The sequence below is a fragment of the Oncorhynchus nerka genome, unplaced genomic scaffold (genome assembly GCF_034236695.1).
Source record: "Oncorhynchus nerka isolate Pitt River unplaced genomic scaffold, Oner_Uvic_2.0 unplaced_scaffold_2381, whole genome shotgun sequence".
NCBI lineage: Eukaryota > Metazoa > Chordata > Actinopteri > Salmoniformes > Salmonidae > Oncorhynchus > Oncorhynchus nerka.
The window spans coordinates 8,067-27,500 of record NW_027038914.1 but is presented as its reverse complement, the minus strand read 5'-3'; the positions used below and the strand labels follow the sequence as shown (position 1 = coordinate 27,500).

The following is a 19,434-nucleotide window of genomic DNA, read 5'->3' as shown; positions in this document are numbered from 1 at the left end:
TCGACTTGAGACTTCTGTGGTGTTGTGTGACAGACCTTCACATTTTAGTGGTCTTTTCTGTGTAATGATCATGCTGTTTAATCAGCTTCTTGATGTCAGACCTGTCAGATGGATGGATTATCTTGGCAGAGGAGAAATGCCCACTAACAGGGATGTAAACACATTATTGCAAAACATATTTTATTTCAGCTCATGAAACCAACACTTTACATGTTGCTTTATATTTTTGTTCAGTATATTTATGAAGCCCTTTTTATATCAGCAAGCAATGTAGATGTAGCAGCACAGTGACTAGGGAGGGAGACAGGGAGGGTGGAACCAGCAGGTCTGAGACAAGGTAGCACGTCTGGTGAACAGGTCAGGGATCCATAGCCGCAGGCAGAACAGCAGAGGGACAGGGACAGCCAGGAGTCTGAGGCATGGCCCTAGAGCTCAGGGAAGGGGGAGGGACAGCCAGGAAGCCTGAGGCATGGCCCTAGAGCTCAGGTCCTCAGGGGGAGGACAGACAGGAGTCTGAGGCATGGCCCTAGAGCTCAGGTCCTCAGGGGGAGGGACAGACAGGAGTCTGAGGCATGGCCCCTAGAGCTCAGGTCCTCAGGGGAGGGACAGACAGGAGTCCTGAGGCATGGCCCTAGAGCTCAGGTCCTCAGGGGGAGGACAGCCAGGAGTCTGAGGCATGGCCCTAGAGCTCAGGGGAAGGGAGAGGGGAGGGACAGCCAGAGCCCTGAGGCATGGCCTAGAGCTCAGGGGGAAGGGGAGAGGGGAGGACAGCCAGGAAGCCCTGAGGCATGGCCTAGAGCTCAGGGGAAGGGAGAGGTGGAGGGACAGACAGGAGTCCTGAGGCATGGCCCTAGAGCTCAGGGGAGGTGGAGGGACAGACAGGAGTCCTGAGGCATGGCCCTAGAGCTCAGGTCCTCAGGGAGGGACAGACAGGAGTCCTGAGCATGGCCCTAGAGCTCAGGTCCTCAGGGGAGGGACAGCCAGGAGTCTGAGGCATGGCCTAGAGCTCAGGGGAGGTGGAGACAGACAGGAGTCCTGAGGCATGGCCTAGAGCTCAGGGAGGTGGAGGATGGGGACAGACAGGAAGTCTGAGGCATGGCCTAGAGCTCAGGGAGGTGGAGGGACAGACAGGAGTCCTGAGGCATGGCCTAGAGCTCAGGGGAGGTGGAGGGATGGGGACAGACAGGAGTCTGAGGCATGGCCTAGAGCTCAGGGGGGTGGTGGAGGGACAGACAGGAGTCTGAGGCATGGCCTAGAGCTCAGGGGAGGTGGAGGGATGAGGACAGACAGGAGTCTGAGGCATGGCCTAGAGCTCAGGTCCTCAGGGGAGGGACAGACAGTGGCCTAGAGCTCAGGGGAGGTGGAGGACAGACAGGAGTCCTGAGGCATGGCCCTAGAGCTCAGGGGAGGTGGAGGGGACAGACAGGAGTCCTGAGGCATGGCCTAGAGCTCAGGTCCTCAGGGGGAGGGACAGACAGGAGCCCTGAGGCATGGCCTAGAGCTCAGGGGAGGTGGAGGGACAGACAGGAGTCCTGAGGCATGGCCCTAGAGCTCAGGGGAGGTGGAGGGACAGACAGGAGTCCTGAGGCATGGCCTAGAGCTCAGGGGGAGGTGGAGGGACAGACAGGAGTCCTGAGGCATGGCCCTAGAGCTCAGGGGAGGTGGATGGGACAGACAGGAGTCCTGAGGCATGGCCTAGAGCTCAGGGGAGGTGGAGGGATGGGGACAGACAGGAGTCCTGAGGCATGGCCTAGAGCTCAGGGGAGGTGGAGGGGACAGACAGGAGTCCTGAGGCATGGCCCTAGAGCTCAGGGGGGGAGGTGGAGGAGGCATGGCCCTAGAGCTCAGGGGAGGTGGAGGGACAGACAGGAGTCCTGAGGCATGGCCTAGAGCTCAGGGGAGGTGGAGGGACAGACAGAGTCCTGAGGCATGGCCTAGAGCTCAGGGGGAGGTGGAGGGATGGGGACAGACAGGAGTCCTGAGGCATGGCCCTAGAGCTCAGGTCCTCAGGGGAGGGACAGACAGGAGTCCTGAGGCATGGCCCTAGAGCTCAGGGGAGGTGGAGGGGACAGACAGGAGTCCTGAGGCATGGCCCTAGAGCTCAGGTCCTCAGGGGAGGGACAGACAGGAGTCCTGAGGCATGGCCCTAGAGCTCAGGTCCTCAGGGGGGAGGGACAGACAGGAGCCCTGAGGCATGGCCCTAGAGCTCAGGGGAGGTGGAGGGGACAGACAGGAGTCCTGAGCATGGCCCTAGAGCTCAGGGGAGTGGAGGGACAGACAGGAGTCCTGGGAGGCATGGCCCTAGAGCTCAGGGGAGGTGGAGGGACAGACAGGAGTCCTGAGGCATGGCCCTAGAGCTCAGGGGAGGTGGAGGGGACAGACAGGAGTCCTGAGGCATGGCCCTAGAGCTCAGGGGAGGGGGAGGGGACAGACAGGAGTCCTGAGGCATGGCCCTAGAGCTCAGGGGGAGGTGGAGGGACAGACAGGAGTCTGAGGCATGGCCCTAGAGCTCAGGGGGAGGTGGAGGGATGGGGACAGAGAGGGAGAGGATAATCTCTCCATCTCTCTCTCATTTTGGATATAAAATGATTATTTCCTCTCTTCCAGTCATCGCTCCTCCTAAAACCATTCTGGAGGACCCAACAGCCACCCTTTTCCAGGTAAGCCCTCCCCCTACAGGTAAGGACCCAACAGCCACCCTCTTCCAGGTAAGCCCCCACCCCCTACAGGTAAGGACCCAACAGCCACCCTCTTCCAGGTAAGCCCCCCCCCCCCCCTACAGGTAAGGACCCAACAGCCACCCTCTTCCAGGTAAGCCCCCCTACAGGTAAGGACCCAACAGCCACCCTCTTAAAGGTAAGCCCCCCCTTACAGGTAAGGACCCAACAGCCACCCTCTTCCAGGTAAGCCCCCCTACAGGTAAGACTCTCCATGTCTCTAAAGAACAGAATGAAATTGGACTGGTAAACTTTATTTATTGTTGCTCCAATCAGTGTAAAGTATTAATTCGGGTTCTAGTGGGTTTGAAACAGCATGGAGACATGAACCCTACACAATAATAACACAACACAAGGAATTCTCATGTGCTTTAGAAAAATACATCTCTCTCTCTGTTGCTCTTTTCTCTCCTGTCCTCCTCCTCTCTCTCTGTTGCTCTTTTCTCTCCTGTCCTCCTCTCCTCCTCCTCTCTCTCTGTTGCTCTTTTCTCTCCTGTCCTCCTCTCCTCCTCCTCTCTCTCTGTTGCTCTTTTCTCTCCTGTCCTCCTCCTCCTCTGTCTGTTGCTCTTTTCTCTCCTGTCCTCCTCCTCTCTCTCTGTTGCTCTTTTCTCTCCTGTCCTCCTCCTCCTCTCTCTGTTGCTCTTTTCTCTCCTGTCTGTTGCTCCTCCTCTCTCTCCTGTCCTCTCTCTCTGTTGCTCTTTTCTCTCCTCCTCCTCCTCCTCTCTCTCTGTTGCCCTTTTCTCTCTCTGTCCTCCTCCTCCTCTCTCTCTGTTGCCCTTTTCTCTCCTGTCCTCCTCCTCCTCTCTCTCTCTGTTGCTGTCCTCCTCCTCCTCCTCCTCTCTCTCTGTTGCTCTTTTCTCTCCTGTCCTCCTCCTCCTCCTCCTCTCTCTCTGTTGCTCTTTTCTCTCCTGTCCTCCTCCTCCTCCTCTCTCTCTGTTGCTCTTCCTGTCCTCTCCTCTCCTCTCTCTCTGTTGCTCTTTTCTCTCCTGTCCTCCTCCTCCTCTCTCTCTCTGTTGCTCTTTTCTCTCCTGTCCCTCCTCCTCCTCTCTCTGTTGCTCTTTTCTCTCCTGTCCTCCTCCTCCTCTCTCTCTGTTGCTCTTTTCTCTCCTGTCCTCCTCCTCCTCTCTCTCTGTTGCTCTTTTCTCTCCTGTCCTCCTCCTCCTCTCTCTGTTGCTCTTTTCTCTCCTGTCCTCCTCCCCCTCTCTCTGTGTCCATTTTCTGCCCTACTGACCTTCACCACTGTTTGATCTGGGGTGAGGAGAGAGAGGGAGGAAGACTGAGGGGGAGGGAGACAGAGGGGATGGGGGGGGTCTGATGTGTGAGGTTGCAAGGGTTAGATTCATAGGGAGTGTAGAGATCGCCACGATTACACCCTTAGAAGTACACACCAGTCTGGAGAGAGATTCTGGAGCCATCTCTCACACACACACACACAGACAGACAGACAGACAGACACAGACAGACAGACAGACAGACAGACAGACAGACAGACAGTTCAATTGAATGATTTTGTGTGATGTCACAGAAGGAATGTTCCCCATCCCAGCAGCCCTCTGATAGCAGCCCTCCCCTCTATCTCCCCTGCCTATGGAGACGCCAGTGTCTAAGGGAGCATGTTGTGCCCAGGGAGAGAGTGGTGGAATGTCTGTTATCCCATTGCTACACATTGTTTCTTGTTCAAAGAGTCTCTAATAATAGTCATTAACAGCTCTGTCCATAATAGAAACCAGAAGGACTGGAGGGAGGAGGAGGTAGAGAGAGGACTGAGGGGAGAGTGGTAGGTAGAGGGGTAGAGAGAGGCCAGAGAGGGGTGGGGAGAGGCCAGAATGGGGGTGGGGAGAGGCCAGAGGGGGTGGGGAGAGGACAGAGGGAGACTGAGGACAGAGGGGGTAGAGAGAGGACAGAGGGAGGACTGAGGACAAAGGGGGTAGAGAGAGGACAGATGGGGGTAGAGAGAAGACAGAGGGAGGACTGAGGGTAGAGGGGTAGAGAGAGGGGCAGAGAGGGGGAGGGGAGAGAGGTAAAGAGAGACAGGAGAGGCCAGAGGGGGGTAGAGAGAGGCCTGAGGCCAGAGGGGGTAGAGAGAGGCCTGAGGCCAGAGGGGGTAGAGAGAGGCCTGAGGCCAGAGGGGGGGTAGAGAGAGGCCTGAGGCCAGAGGGGGTAGAGAGAGGACCAGAGGGGGTAGAGAGAGGCCAGAGGGAGGAGACAGGAAAGGACTGAGGACAGAGGGGGTAGAGAGAGGACTGAGGACAGAGGGGGTAGAGAGAGGACTGAGGACAGAGGGGGTAGAGAGAGGACAGGGGGGGGTAAAGAGAGGACAGGAGAGGACAGAGGAGGGTAGAGGGAGGAGGGACAGAGGGGGTAGAGAGAGAGGACAGAGGGGGGAGAGAGAGGGGGGGGGTAAAGAGAGGACAGGAGAGGCCAGAGGGGTAAGAGAGAGGACTGAGGCCAGAGGGGGTAAGAGAGAGGACTGAGGCCAGAGGGGGTAGAGAGAGGACAGAGGGGGGTAGAGAGAGGACAGGAAAGGACTGAGGACTGAGGGGGTAGAGAGAGGACTGAGGACAGACTGAGGGTAGAGAGAGGACTGAGGCCAGAGGGGGGTAGAGAGAGGCCAGAGGGGGGTAGAGAGAGGACAGGAAAGGACTGAGGACAGAGGGGGTAGAGAGAGGACTGAGGACAGGACTGAGGCCAGAGGGGGTAGAGAGAGGACTGAGGCCAGAGGGGGTAGAGAGAGGACTGAGGCCAGAGGGGGTAGAGAGAGGACTGAGGCCAGAGGGGGTAGAGAGAGGACTGAGGCCAGAGGGGGTAGAGAGAGGACTGAGGCCAGAGGGGGTAGAGAGAGACTGAGGCCAGAGGGGGTAGAGAGAGGACTGAGGCCAGAGGGGGAGAGAGACAGAAAGGACTGAGGACAGAGGGGGTAGAGAGGGACTGAGACAGAGGGGGTAGAGGGAGGACAGAGGGGGGTAGAGAGAGGAAAGGACTGAGGACAGAGGGGGTAGAGAGAGGACTGAGGACAGAGGGGGGTAGAGAGAGGACTGAGGACAGAGGGGGGTAGAGAGAGGACAGAGGGGGGAGGACGGCAGGGAGAGAAGGTTTTGGGGCTGTGTCTATCCTCAGCAGACAGCACTAGAGATATTTTTAACGGTCTCTCTGTCTACCTCTCTCAGGTAAACAGTAGAGTCAGAATAATAACTCTGTCTGTACTCACCCTGTAATCACCAGTCTGTCAGTCATTACAGCCATCGGCACCATTTAAACCTTTCACTTTCAGGGCTCGTGATTCAGGGGTTGTTGTTTGGCTCTCGAGGTGAAGGTGTTTTCCCAACCGCTCGATGAGCCTTCAGTTAGTGGTCGACTTCAAACTGAACTGTGTGCCGCCATGTTTGGTGACGGTGAAGAAGCTGTTGGAGTGTTAGAAGTGGATTGAAACGGGCGTCTCTCTCTCTCTCTCTCTCTCTCTCTCTCTCTCTCTCTCTCTCCAGGCTGACCTGTTCCCTGCTGCCCTGGTCTACTTTGGCTCTGACGTCAAGACAGGTGTGTCTCCCTTTACCTCGGGTTGATTTCAACGTGTTGCCTTGGATGAGATGGTTCTGAAGGTGTGTTCTCTGTCCACAGAGAGTTACTTAGAGAGACATCTCCTGGATTCCAGTGTCTCGGCCCTACAAGCAGACGAGGCCATTGCTGGGTCAGTCTACTGTTGACATTTAACAACCAAACAACAACATTTTATTTGTGTGTGTGAGAAGGAGAGGATCAGAACCTCCTGTTGGTGGAACTGCCCCATCGTCGTGGCAACACGGCTCGGCTGTGTTTCCCCGGGCGACGGCTCTATGTTCCTGTCACAGCGCTGTCATCATCAGAATCCCTTTGAAGGGTTCCGGCCAAACGCACGGACACCCCCCCCCACCTCCCCCTCCTCTAAAGATAGAGCCATTTCCCCAATCTGACCCCCACCTGTTGCCCCCTCCACCATCAGTCGAGGACACACACACCCCACCTCCCCCTTCCTCTAAAGATAGAGCCATTTCCCCAATCTGACCCCCAATTGTTGCCCCCTCCACCATCAGTCGAGGACACACACACACACACACCTCACTAACCCATCTCCCCCTTCATCCATCCACTCCTCTCTTCACCTCTCTCTCCTCCTCCTGTCCCTCATTCCACTATTAGCTTCAAAGGGGATGCCAGGGAACCTTCTACCTCTCCCCTACTTCTGTGAGGGAGGGTGAGAGAGAGAGAGAGAGGGAGTGGGAAAGGGGGGTAAGAGAGAGAGAGATATTGATATAGTGGAGGGAAAGAGAGAGAGAGAGATATTGATATAGTGGAGGGAGAGAGAGAGAGAGAGATTGATATAGTGGAGGGAAAGAGAGAGAGAGAGATATTGATATAGTGGAGAGAAAGAGAGAGAGAGATATTGATATAGTGGAGGGAAGAGATATTGATATAGTGGAGGGAGAGAGAGATATTGATATAGTGGAGGGAGAGAGAGATATTGATATAGTGGAGGAGAGATATTGATATAGTGGAGGGAGAGAGAGAGAGATAGATATAGTGGAGGGAGAGAGAGAGAGATATTGATATAGTGGAGGAGAGAGAGAGAGACAGATATTGATATAGTGGAGGGAGAGAGAGATATTGATATAGTGGAGGAAAGAGAGAGAGGAGATATTGATATAGTGGAGGGAAAGAGAGAGAGAGATATTGATATAGTGGAGGAAAGAGAGAGAGATATTGATATAGTGGAGGGAAGAGAGAGAGAGAGATATTGATATAGTGGAGGGAGAGGAGATATTGATATAGTGGAGGGAGAGAGAGATATTGATATAGTGGAGGGAGAGAGAGAGAGATATTGATATAGTGGAGGGAAGAGAGAGAGATATTGATATAGTGGAGGGAGAGAGAGAGAGATATTGATATAGTGGAGGGAAAGAGAGAGATATTGATATAGTGGAGGGAGAGAGAGAGATATAGTGGAGGAGAGAGAGAGAGATATTGATATAGTGGAGGGAGAGAGAGAGAGAGATATTGATATAGTGGAGGGAGGAGAGAGAGAGAGATATAGTGGAGAAGATATTGATATAGTGGAGAGAGAGAGAGAGATATTGATATAGATGGATATAGTGGAGGGAGAGAGATATTGATATAGTGGAGAGAGAGATATTGATATAGTGGAGAGAGAGTATTGATATAGTGGAGGGAGAGAGAGAGAGATATTGATATAGTGGAGGGAGAGAGAGAGAGAGAGATATTGATATAGTGGAGGGAAAGAGAGAGAGATATTGATATAGTGGAGGAGGGAAAGAGAGAGATATTGATATAGTGGAGGGAGAGAGAGAGATATTGATATAGTGGAGGGAGAGAGAGAGAGAGATATTGATATAGTGGAGGGAAAGAGATATTGATATAGTGGAGGGAGAGAGAGAGAGAGATATTGATATAGTGGAGGGAAAGAGAGAGAGAGATATTGATATAGTGGAGGGAGAAAGAGAGAGATATTGATATAGTGGAGGGAAAGAGAGAGAGAGATATTGATATAGAGGAGGGAAAGAGAGAGAGATATTGATATAGTGGAGGGAAAGAGAGAGATTGATATAGTGGAGAGAGAGAGAGAGATATTGATATAGTGGAGGGAAAGAGAGAGAGAGAGAGAGATATTGATATAGTGGAGGGAAAGAGAGAGAGAGAGATATTGATATAGTGGAGGGAAAGAGAGAGATATTGATATAGTGGAGAGAGATATTGATATAGTGGAGATATTGAATAGTGGAGGGAGAGAGATATTGATATAGTGGAGGGAAAGAGAGAGAGAGAGAGAGATATTGATATAGTGGAGGGAGAGAGAGAGAGAGAGAGAGAGAGAGATATTGATATAGTGGAGGGAAAGAGAGAGAGATATTGATATAGTGGAGAGAGAGAGAGAGATATTGATATAGTGGAGGGAAAAGAGAGAGAGATATTGATATAGTGGAGGGGGAAGAGAGAGAGAGAGATATTGATATTGGAGGAGAAAGAGATATTGATATAGTGGAGGGAAAGAGAGAGAGAGATATTGATATAGTGGAGGGAAGAGAGAGAGAGAGATATTGATATAGTGGAGGGAGAGAGAGAGAGAGATATTGATATAGTGGAGGGAGAGAGAGAGAGAGAGATATTGATATAGTGGAGGGAGAGAGAGAGAGAGAGAGATATTGATATAGTGGAGGGAGAGAGAGAGAGAGATATTGATATAGTGGAGGGAAAGAGAGAGAGATATTGATATAGTGGAGGGAGAGAGACCTATTGATATAGTGGAGGGAAAGAGAGAGAGATATTGATATAGTGGAGGGAGAGAGAGACAGATATTGATATAGTGGAGGGAAAGAGAGAGATATTGATATAGTGGAGAGAGAGAGGATATTGATATAGTGGAGGGAAAGAGAGAGATATTGATATAGTGGAGGGAGAGAGAGAGAGATATAGTGGATATATATTGATATAGTGGAGGGAGAGAGAGAGAGAGATATTGATATAGTGGAGGGAAGAGAGAGATATTGATATAGTGGAGGGAGAGAGAGAGAGAGATATTGATATAGTGGAGGAGAGAGAGATATTGATATAGTGGAGGGAAGGAGAGAGAGAGAGATATTGATATAGTGGAGGGAGAAAGAGAGAGAGAGAGAGATATTGATATAGTGGAGGGAGAGAGAGAGAGAGAGATATTGATATAGTGGAGGGAGAGAGAGAGAGAGATATTGATATAGTGGAGGGAGAGAGAGATATTGATATAGTGGAGGGAGAAAAGAGAGAGATATTGATATAGTGGAGGGAGAGAGAGAGAGAGATATTGATATAGTGGAGGAAAGAGAGAGAGAGATATTGATATAGTGGAGGGAGAGAGATATTGATATAGTGGAGGGAGAGAGAGAGATATTGATATAGTGGAGGAGAGAGAGAGATATAGTGGAGAGAGAGATATTGATATAGTGGAGGGAAGAGAGAGAGATATTGATATAGTGGAGGGAGAGAGAGAGATATTGATATAGTGGAGGGAGAGAGAGAGAGGAGAGATATTGATATAGTGGAGGGAAAGAGAGAGAGATATTGATATAGTGGAGGGAGAGAGAGAGAGAGATATTGATATAGTGGAGGGAGAGAGAGAGAGATATTGATATAGTGGAGGAGAAGAGAGAGAGAGATATTGATATAGTGGAGGAAGAGAGAGATATTGATATAGTGGAGGGAAAGAGAGAGAGAGAGAGATATTGATATAGTGGAGGGAAGATATTGATATAGTGGAGGGAGAGAGAGATATTGATATAGTGGAGGGAAAGAGAGAGATATTGATATAGTGGAGGGAAAGAGAGAGATATTGATATAGTGGAGGGAAAGAGAGAGAGAGAGATATTGATATAGTGGAGGGAGAGAGAGAGAGATATTGATATAGTGGAGGGAGATATTGATATAGTGGAGGGAAAGAGAGAGAGATATTGATATAGTGGAGGGAGAGAGAGAGAGATATTGATATAGTGGAGGGAAATTGAGAGAGAGAGAGATAGATATTGATATAGTGGAGGGAGAGAGAAGAGATATTGATATAGTGGAGGGAGAAAAAGAGAGAGAGAGAGAGATATTGATATAGTGGAGGAGAGAGAGAGAGAGATATTGATATAGTGGAGGGAGAGAGAGAGAGAGATATTGATATAGTGGAGGGAAGAGAGAGAGAGATATTGATATAGTGGAGGGAAAGAGAGAGAGATATTGATATAGTGGAGGGAGAGAGAGAGAGAGATATTGATATAGTGGAGGGAAAGAGAGAGAGATATTGATATAGTGGAGGAAAGAGAGAGATATTGATATAGTGGAGGGAGAGAGAGAGAGAGAGAGATATTGATATAGTGGAGGGAGAGAGAGATATTGATATAGTGGAGGGGAAGAGAGAGAGAGATATTGATATAGTGGAGGAAAGAGAGAGATATTGATATAGTGGAGGAGAGATATTGATATAGTGGAGGAGAGAGAGATATTGATATAGTGGAGGGAAAGAGAGAGAGAGAGAGATATTGATATAGTGGAGGGAGAGAGAGAGAGAGATATTGATATAGTGGAGGGAGAGAAGATATTGATATAGTGGAGGAGAGAGAGAGAGATATTGATATAGTGGAGGGAGAGAGAGAGAGATATTGATATAGTGGAGGAGAGAGAGAGATATTGATATAGTGGAGAGAGAGACAGATATTGATATAGTGGAGGGAGAGATATTGATATAGTGGAGAAAGAAAGAGAGAGAGAGAGATATTGATATAGTGGAGGGAGAGAGAGAGAGATATTGATATAGTGGAGGGGAAAGAGAGAGATATTGATATAGTGGAGGAGAGAGATATTGATATAGTGGAGGGAAAAAGAGAGAGAGATATTGATATAGTGGAGGGAGAAGAGAGAGATATTGATATAGTGGAGGGAGAGAGAGATATTGATATAGTGGAGGAGAGAGAGAGAGAGATATTGATATAGTGGAGGGAAAGAGAGAGAGAGAGATATTGATATAGTGGAGGGAGAAGAGAGAGATATAGTGGAGAGAGAGATATTGATATAGTGGAGGGAGAGAGAGAGAGATATTGATATAGTGGAGGGAGAGAGAGAGAGAGATATTGATATAGTGGAGGGAGAGAGAGAGAGAGATATTGATATAGTGGAGGGAGAGAGAGAGATATTGATATAGTGGAGGGAAAGAGAGATATTGATATAGTGGAGGGAAAAGAGAGAGATATTGATATAGTGGAGGGAGAGAGAGAGAGATATTGATATAGTGGAGGGAGAGAGAGAGATATTGATATAGTGGAGGGAAAGAGAGAGAGAGATATTGATATAGTGGAGGGAGAGAGAGAGAGAGATATTGATATAGTGGAGGGAGAGAGAGAGAGATATTGATATAGTGGAGGGAAAGAGAGAGAGATATTGATATAGTGGAGGGAAAGAGAGAGAGATATTGATATAGTGGAGAGAGAGAGAGAGATATTGATATAGTGGAGGGAAAGAGAGAGAGATATTGATATAGTGGAGGGAGAGAGAGAGAGAGAGAGATATTGATATAGTGGAGGGAGAGAGAGAGACAGATATTGATATAGTGGAGGGAGAGAGAGATATTGATATAGTGGAGGGAGAGAGAGAGACAGATATTGATATAGTGGAGGGAGAGAGAGAGAGAGAGAGATATTGATATAGTGGAGGGAGAGAGAGAGAGATATTGATATAGTGGAGGGAGAGAGAGAGAGAGAGATATTGATATAGTGGAGGGAAAGAGAGAGAGAGATATTGATATAGTGGAGGGAGAGAGAGAGAGAGAGATATTGATATAGTGGAGGGAAGAGAGAGAGAGAGAGAGATATTGATATAGTGGAGGGAAAGAGAGAGAGATATTGATATAGTGGAGGGAGAGAGAGAGATATTGATATAGTGGAGAGAGAGAGAGAGATATTGATATAGTGGAGGGAGAGAGAGAGATATTGATATAGTGGAGGAAAGAGAGAGATATAGTGGAGAGAGAGATATTGATATAGTGGAGGGAGAGAGAGAGAGATATTGATATAGTGGAGGGAAGAGAGAGAGATATTGATATAGTGGAGGGAGAGAGAGAGAGAGAGATATTGATATAGTGGAGGGAGAGAGAGAGAGACAGATATTGATATAGTGGAGGGAAAAGAGATATTGATATAGTGGAGAGAGGAGAGAGATATTGATATAGTGGAGGGAGAGAGAGAGAGAGAGATATTGATATAGTGGAGGGAGAAGAGAGAGAGAGATATTGATATAGTGGAGGGAGAGAGATATTGATATAGTGGAGGGAGAGAGAGAGAGATATTGATATAGTGGAGGAGAGAGAGATATTGATATAGTGGAGGAGAGAGAGAGATATTGATATAGTGGAGGGAAAGAGAGAGAGAGATATTGATATAGTGGAGGAAAGAGAGATATAGAGGGAGAGAGAGAGAGATATTGATATAGTGGAGGAGAGAGAGAGAGAGATATTGATATAGTGGAGGGGAGAGAGAGAGAGAGAGATATTGATATAGTGGAGGAAGAGAGAGAGAGAGATATTGATATAGTGGAGGGAGAGAGAGAGATATTGATATAGTGGAGGAAGAGAGATATTGATATAGTGGAGGGAGAGAGAGAGAGATATTGATATAGTGGAGGGAGAGAGAGAGAGAGATATTGATATAGTGGAGGGAGAGAGAGAGATATTGATATAGTGGAGGGAGAAAGAGAGATATTGATATAGTGGAGGGAGAGAGAGAGAGAGATATTGATATAGTGGAGGGAGAGAGAGATATTGATATAGTGGAGGGAAAGAGAGAGAGAGAGAGAGATATTGATATAGTGGAGGGAAAGAGAGAGAGATATTGATATAGTGGAGGGAGAGAGAGAGATATTGATATAGTGGAGGGAAAGAGAGAGAGATATTGATATAGTGGAGGGAAAGAGAGATATTGATATAGTGGAGGGAGAGAGAGAGAGAGAGAGAGAGAGAGATATTGATATAGTGGAGGGAGAGAGAGAGAGAGAGAGATATTGATATAGTGGAGGGAAAGAGAGAGAGAGAGAGATATTGATATAGTGGAGGGAAAGAGAGAGAGAGAGATATTGATATAGTGGAGGGAGAGAGAGAGAGAGATATTGATATAGTGGAGGGAAAGAGAGAGATATTGATATAGTGGAGAGAGAGAGAGATATTGATATAGTGGAGGGAAAGAGAGAGAGATATTGATATAGTGGAGGGAGAGAGAGAGAGATATTGATATAGTGGAGGAGAGAGAGAGAGAGATATTGATATAGTGGAGGGAAAGAGAGAGATATTGATATAGTGGAGGGAGAGAGAGAGATATTGATATAGTGGAGGGAGAGAGAGAGATATTGATATAGTGGAGGGAGAGAGAGAGAGATATTGATATAGTGGAGGGAAAGAGAGAGATATTGATATAGTGGAGGGAGAGAGAGAGAGAGATATTGATATAGTGGAGGGAAAGAGAGAGATATTGATATAGTGGAGGGAGAGAGAGAGAGAGATATTGATATAGTGGAGGGAGAGAGAGAGAGATATTGATATAGTGGAGGGAGAGAGATATATTGATATAGTGGAGGGAGAGGGAGAGAGATATTGATATAGTGGAGGGAGAGAGAGAGAGATATATTGATATAGTGGAGGGAGAAAGAGAGAGAGAGATATTGATATAGTGGAGGGAGAGAGAGAGAGATATTGATATAGTGGAGGGAGAGAGAGAGAGAGAGAGATATTGATATAGTGGAGGGAGAGAGAGAGATATTGATATAGTGGAGATATTGATATAGTGGAGGGAAAGAGAGAGATATTGATATAGTGGAGGGAGAGAGAGAGAGATATTGATATAGTGGAGGGAGAGAGAGAGAGATATTGATATAGTGGAGGAGAGAGAGAGAGAGATATTGATATAGTGGAGGAGAAGAGAGAGAGATATTGATATAGTGGAGGGAGAGAGAGATATTGATATAGTGGAGGGAGAGAGAGAGAGAGATATTGATATAGTGGAGGAAAGAGAGAGATATTGATATAGTGGAGGGGAAAGAGAGAGAGATATTGATATAGTGGAGGAGAGAGAGAGAGAGATATTGATATAGTGGAGGGAGAAGAGAGAGAGAGATATTGATATAGTGGAGGGAAAGAGAGAGAGATATTGATATAGTGGAGGGAGGAGAGAAAGATATTGATATAGTGGAGGGAGAGAGAGAGAGAGATATTGATATAGTGGAGGGAAAGAGAGAGAGATATTGATATAGTGGAGGAAAGAGAGAGAGAGAGAGAGATATTGATATAGTGGAGGGAAAGAGAGAGAGAGAGAGATATCTGATATAGTGGAGGGAAAGAGAGATTGATATAGTGGAGGGAAAGAGAGAGAGAGATCCCTGATATAGTGGAGGGAGAAAGAGAGAGAGATATTGATATAGTGGAGGGAAAAGAGAGAAGAGAGAGAGATATTGATATAGTGGAGGGAAAGAGAGAGAGATATTGATATAGTGGAGGGAGAGAGAGAGAGATATTGATATAGTGGAGGAGAGATATTGATATAGGGAGAGAGAGAGATATTGATATAGTGGAGGGAGAGGAGATCAAGGTGAGAGAGAGAGAGAGATATTGATATAGTGGAGGGAGGAGAGAGAGATATTGATATAGTGGAGGGAGAGAGAGAGAGATATTGATATAGTGGAGGGAGAGAGAGAGATATTGATATAGTGGAGGGAAAGAGAGAGAGAGATATTGATATAGTGGAGGGAGAGAGAGAGAGAGATATTGATATAGTGGAGGGAGAGAGAGAGAGACAGATATTGATATAGTGGAGGGAAAGAGAGAGAGAGATATTGATATAGTGGAGAGAGAGAGAGATATTGATATAGTGGAGAGAGAGAGAGAGAGAGATATTGATATAGTGGAGGGAGAGAGAGAGATATTGATATAGTGGAGGGAAGAGAGAGAGAGAGATATTGATATAGTGGAGGGAAGAGAGATATTGATATAGTGGAGGAGAGAGAGAGATATTGATATAGTGGAGAGGAGAGAGAGATATTGATATAGTGGAGGGAAAGAGAGAGAGAGAGAGATATTGATATAGTGGAGGGAAAGAGAGAGAGAGATATTGATATAGTGGAGGGAGAGAGAGAGAGAGATATTGATATAGTGGAGAGAGAGAGAGAGAGATATTGATATAGTGGAGGGAGAGAGAGAGAGAGATATATTGATATAGTGGAGGGAAAGAGAGAGAGATATTGATATAGTGGAGGGAGAGAGAGAGAGAGATATTGATATAGTGGAGGGAGAGAGAGAGAGAGAGATATTGATATAGTGGAGGGAGCGAGAGAGAGAGATATTGATATAGTGGAGGGAGAGAGAGAGAGAGATATTGATATAGTGGAGGGAGGAGAGAGAGAGATATTGATATAGTGGAGGGAGAGAGAGAGAGAGATATTGATATAGTGGAGGGAAAGAGAGAGAGATATTGATATAGTGGAGGGAGAGAGAGATATTGATATAGTGGAGGGAGCGAGAGAGATAGATATTGATATAGTGGAGGGAGAGAGAGAGAGAGATATTGATAGTGGAGGGGAGAGAGAGAGATATTGATATAGTGGAGGGAGAGAGAGATATTGATATAGTGGAGGAGGAGAGAGAGAGACAGATATTGATATAGTGGAGGAAAGAGAGAGAGATATTGATATAGTGGAGGGAAAGAGAGAGAGATATTGATATAGTGGAGGGAAAGAGAGAGAGATATTGATATAGTGGAGGGAGAGAGAGAGAGAGATATTGATATAGTGGAGGGAGAGAGATATTGATGTTTAAGTTATTGATAATGTGGCACCCGGATCAAAGGTGAAATGTTGTTCTGTCAGGAGAGGATGTGTTTGTTCCATCTCCCCTGGACAGGAAGTCGTGCGATAGTGATGTCACCCTTTCCTAACCTCTGAGGTCACTAGTCCTGGCCCATGAAAGAGCCTGAACCCCTGGGACACACACCTCCGCTTCCTCACGTCCTCTGCCCATCTGGAGAGTCCAGAAATGTCTTTCCTGAGTTGGGGGTCTAGAGAGAGAGGGGGGCTCTAGAGAGAGGGGGTCTAGAGAGAGAGAGAGGGGGGTGTCTAGAGAGAGAGGGGGGTTCCTCAGAGAGAGAGAGGGGGAGAGAGAGAAGAGAGAGAGAGGGGGGGTCTAGAGAGAGAGAGAGAGGGGGGGTCTAGAGAGAGAGAGAGAGGGGGTCTAGAGAGAGAGAGAGAGAGGGGGGAGGTCTAGAGAGAGAGAGAGAGAGGGGGGGGTCTAGAGAGAGAGAGAGAGGAGGGGGGGAGGTCTAGAGAGAGAGAGAGATAGGGGGGGGGAGGTCTATATAGAGAGAGATCACCCTCTCTCTCTCTCCTTCATTCTAGAGAGAGAGAGAGAGAGAGAGGTCTAGAGAGAGAGAGGGGGAGAGAGATGGTTTGAGAATTTAAAGTACAGGAAGTGTGTGTGTGTTCAGAATACACATCTGATGAAATCCTGTGGACTGAATGCCTCTTCCTCTCCATCCCATCTCTCTCCCTTCATTCCCTCACTCCTCTCTCTCCCTTCATTCCTCACCCTCTCTCTCCCTTCATTCCTCACCCTCTCTCCCTTCATTCCTCACCCTCTCTCTCCTTCATTCCTCACCCTCTCTCTCTCCCTTCATTCCTCACCCTCTCTCTCTCTTCATTCCTCACCCTCTCCTCTCCCTTCATTCTCACCCTCTCTCCCTTCATTCCTCACCCTCTCTCTCTCTTCCTCACCCTCTCTCTCCCTTCATTCCTCACCCTCTCTCTCCCCATTCCTCACCCTCTCTCTCTCTCCCTTCATTCCTCACCCTCTCTCTTCATTCCTCACCTCTCTCCTCACCCTCTCTCTCTCCCCCTCTCTCCTCACCCTCTCTCCCTCACCCTCCCTCCCCCTCTCCTCACCCTCCTCCCACCCTCTCCCCCCTCTCTCCCCACCCTCTCTCCCCCTTCTCTCCCCCTCTCTCTCCCTCTCTCCCTCACCCTCTCTCCCTCCTCCTCTCTCTCTCCCTCTCTCCTCACCCTCTCTGTCCTCACACCCTCTCTCCTCACACCCTCTCTCCTCACCCTCTGTCCTCACACCCTCTCTCTCACCTCTCCCCTCTCCCCTCTCAGCTGTATGCCCAGGTCTTCGCCCCTCCTCCTTCTCTTCCATGGTAACAGAGGAGCCCCTTCCAGACCCCCCCACGGGGACCAGGGAGATTGAGGAGGAGGAGGAAGAGGAGCCGAACACACACAGCCAGGCCACCAAACCAGTCAGGACGGACACCGGCAAGGTCCCCAAGTGGCTCAAACTGCCAGGTACACTACCAATCAGACCTGTTGAAGGGGAGGTCACTCTAAAATGACCTATTACCTAACTGATAAAGGGGTAGGTCACTCTAAAATGACCTATTACCTAACGGATAAAGGGTTAAAGGGGAGGTCACTAAAAATTATCTATTACCTAACTGATAAAGGGTTAAAGGGGAGGTCACTGAAAATACCTATTACCTAACGGATAAAGGGTTAAAGGGGAGGTCACTCTAAAAAGACCTATTACCTAACTGATAAAGGGTTAAAGGGGAGGTCACTAAAAATACCTATTACCTAACTGATAAAGGGTTAAAGGGGAGGTCACACCGCAGATTCGGTATGCGAGTTCATTAGAACGTGCGTCGAGGATGTCGTTCCCATAGCAACGATAAAAACATTCCCAAACCAGAAACCGTGGATTGATGGCAGCATTCGCGTGAAACTGAAAGCGCGAACCACTGCTTTTAATCAGGGCAAGGTGTCTGGTAACATGTCCGAATATAAACAATGCAGCTATTCCCTCCGCAAGGCTATTAAACAAGCTAAGCGTCAGTACAGAGACAAAGTGGAATCTCAATTCAATGGCTCAGACACAAGAGGCATGTGGAAGGGTCTACAGTCAATCACGGACTACAAGAAGAAACCCAGCCCAGTCACGGACCAGGATGTCTTGCTCCCAGGCAGACTAAATAACTTTTTTGCCCGCTTTGAGGACAATACAGTGCCACTGACACGGCCTGCAACGAAAACATGCGGTCTCTCCTTCACTGCAGCCGAGGTGAGTAAGACATTTAAACGTGTTAACCCTCGCAAGGCTGCAGGCCCAGACGGCATCCCCAGCCGCGCCCTCAGAGCATGCGCAGACCAGCTGGCCGGTGTGTTTACGGACATATTCAATCAATCCCTATACCAGTCTGCTGTTCCCACATGCTTCAAGAGGGCCACCATTGTTCCTGTTCCCAAGAAAGCTAAGGTAACTGAGCTAAACGACTACCGCCCCGTAGCACTCACTTCCGTCATCATGAAGTGCTTTGAGAGACTAGTCAAGGACCATATCACCTCCACCCTACCTGACACCCTAGACCCACTCCAATTTGCTTACCGCCCAAATAGGTCCACAGACGATGCAATCTCAACCACACTGCACACTGCCCTAACCCACCTGGACAAGAGGAATACCTATGTGAGAATGCTGTTCATCGACTACAGCTCGGCATTCAACACCATAGTACCCTCCAAGCTCGTCATCAAGCTCGAGACCCTGGGTCTCGACCCCGTCCTGTGCAACTGGGTACTGGACTTCCTGACGGGCCGCCCCAGGTGGTGAGGGTAGGCAACAACATCTCTCCCGCTGATCCTCAACACGGGGCCCCACAAGGGTGCGTTCTGAGCCCTCTCCTGTACTCCCTGTTCACCCACGACTGCGTGGCCACGCACGCCTCCAACTCAATCATCAAGTTTGCGGACGACACAACAGTGGTAGGCTTGATTACCAACAACGACGAGACGGCCTACAGGGAGGAGGTGAGGGCCCTCGGAGTGTGGTGTCAGGAAAATAACCTCACACTCAACGTCAACAAAACTAAGGAGATGATTGTGGACTTCAGGAAACAGCAGAGGAACACCCCTATCCACATCGATGGAACAGTAGTGGAGAGGGTAGCAAGTTTTAAGTTCCTCGGCATACACATCACAGACAAACTGAATTGGTCCACTCACACTGACAGCGTCGTGAAGAAGGCGCAGCAGCGCCTCTTCAACCTCAGGAGGCTGAAGAAATTCGGCTTGTCACCAAAAGCACTCACAAACTTCTACAGATGCACAATCGAGAGCATCCTGGCGGGCTGTATCACCGCCT

At 48.5% G+C, this 19,434-nt stretch overlaps 1 pseudogene; it reads left to right on the top strand.

Annotated features, from left to right (window-relative positions):
• The window catches only part of LOC135567203 (tether containing UBX domain for GLUT4-like), a 29,270-nt pseudogene extending 10,973 nt beyond the window's left edge, over positions 1 to 18,297 (top strand).
• The last annotated feature ends 1,137 nt before the right edge of the window (positions 18,298 to 19,434 follow it).